Source organism: Nicotiana attenuata, chromosome 7 (assembly GCF_001879085.1).
Source record: "Nicotiana attenuata strain UT chromosome 7, NIATTr2, whole genome shotgun sequence".
NCBI lineage: Eukaryota > Viridiplantae > Streptophyta > Magnoliopsida > Solanales > Solanaceae > Nicotiana > Nicotiana attenuata.
The window spans coordinates 66,481,880-66,484,377 of record NC_031995.1 but is presented as its reverse complement, the minus strand read 5'-3'; positions in this window follow the sequence as shown (position 1 = coordinate 66,484,377).

Genomic DNA, 2,498 nt, shown 5'->3' with positions numbered 1-2,498 from the left:
GGGAAAATCCAAATTAAGAAACGGGTTGCATTTATTGGTACTTTTAAAGCAGATAAGTCCGTCAATTTTATGGCCGTGATTGAAAGTTACATGTACAAAATTTGAGAGGTCATAACAATAAAGTTTTTTCTTCTTCTTTTGTTAAGGGTTATAACAGTTTAATTAATTAAAAAAAATTTGATCGAGAAACGTTACTGCAATGAGCATTGAAAACGTTACTGCAATATGGAACACTTGATTTTTATGGATTTAAAAAATTGATTAGTTGGCTAAGTAACAGAGGCTGTCGATTTATTGAAGACGACATGAAAGATAGGAACCCCACAATATGAAATACGCTAGACCACCTTTAAGTATTTTTATAAGACAAGACACTTTATTAACTATTTTTATTAGCTAATTAATATATAAAGTCTTTCATTAAGAATGACTTTTCTTATACACAAATTTGTGCAGTTCAAAATCTTTAAACATACTTACATTTTAAGTAGATGCTAATATATTTTCCCCAAAGTATTAGTTCTTGTTGTTAAAAACTTCAAATATTATTTGTTCCTTCTGCTGAAAAAATATAGACTAAGATAGCAACATCTTCCAAGGATCATAAAGAAAACAGTTTCAAAACCTTTAACCTTCATCATATATATATAGTATATATAGGGATAATAGAGGTCTTTGGTTCCGATCTGAGTGGCGGAGTCAAAATTTTTATTAAGGGCTGTTAACACATAAAAAAGTTAACATCTTCCAAGGATCACAAAGAAAACAGTTTCAAAACCTTTAACCTTCATCATATAGTATATATAGGGATAATCGAGGTCTTTGGTTCCGATCTGAGTGGCGGAGCCAATTTTTTTATTAAAGGCTGTTAACACATAAAAAAGTTAACATATGAAGTAATTAATGGGATTCATCATATAGTATATATACAGTATATATACATAATAATATGGAGATGTGGTCACTGGTTTGTTTATAGGTAATATTGAGGCAAATAGTTATATATATACGTATATTTTAGCTAGAACTATTGAATCTTTTTCTTTTAATATACAAATGATAAGAATATTGATAAATGGACAAAATAAGATGAAAGAGAAAAAAAACGGGAAAAATTAAAAAATGGCCAGTTTTTCGCCTGGTCAATCAAATGTAGCCACATAATCACCGGTCAACGATATTTAGCCACTAATTTAGTGCTGTAATATTTTGTTGACTAAAATACCCCTGCTTTTTTTATTAATTTACGCTACTTCACCTTAAATTCTTCTTTTAGCAAAACTTAACAAAATCTTCCGGCATTAATTTTCAAATCGAGTTATTAGAAAAATTTTCGCCGTCAATCTGTAAATCGAAATATTAGCAAAATCTTTCGGCGTTAATCGAGGTATTCGCAAAATCTTCCGGCGTTAATTTGCAAATCGAAGTGTTAGCAAAATCGTTCTGCGTCAATCTGCAAATCGAAGTTTTAGCAAAATTTCCGTCGTCAATCTGCAAATCGAAGTAAGTTCTATCTAAAATTTGTCTGATTATTTAAATTTCTTCTACGATCAAGAATTCAAACCATAAAATTCAATGTATCAGTAAAAAAATTTAATTTTTCGAATTTTTGATTTGTTTTTAATGCTTTAATCTGTGTTATTGTCTAATTTTCTCAATGTAGAACATAGCGCCAGTATAATTTGTTGGACGTTTCTAAATTAATATCTAAAGCGAAGATTTTTCCAGCTTATTATACTGGAAATCTCATAAAATCACTTGAAGTATGTTTCGTTAATGTAGATATTATGTTATAATATAATTGAGTTTTGTTTGAATCCAGTATATTTTACGGGACATCACGTGTGTGTAAGCTTTTTCTCCAATATGTTATACTGGATAAGTTCTAACACTAGAATATAATTGAGTTTTGTTTGAATCAGAATATTTTACGGGACGTCACCTATGTGTAAGCTTATTCTCCAGTATGTTAAACTGAATAAGTTCTAAGACAAGAATATAATTGAGTTTTGTTTTAATCCAGTATATTTTATGGGACATCTCATGTGTGTAAGTTTATTCTCCAGTATGTTATACTGGATAATTTCTAAGACTAGAATATAATTGAGTTTTGATAGAATCCAGTATATTTTACGAGACATCACCTGTGTATAAGCTTATTCTCCAATAAGTTATACTGGATAAGTTATAAGACTAGAATATAATTTTGTTTGAATCCAGAATATTTTACGGGACGTCACCTGTGCGTAATATTTTTTATGTTATACTGGATAAGTTCTAAGACTAGAATATAATTGAGTTTTGTTTGAATCCAGTATATTTACGGGACATTACCTGTGTGTTAGCTTATTCTCCAGTATGTTATACTGGGTAAGTTCTACATAAACTAGAATATAATTGAGTTTTATATCAATCCAGTATATTTTACAGGAAATCACCTGTGTTTAAAATTTTCTCCAGTATGTTATACTGGACGAGTTCTATTTAGAGTAGCATAT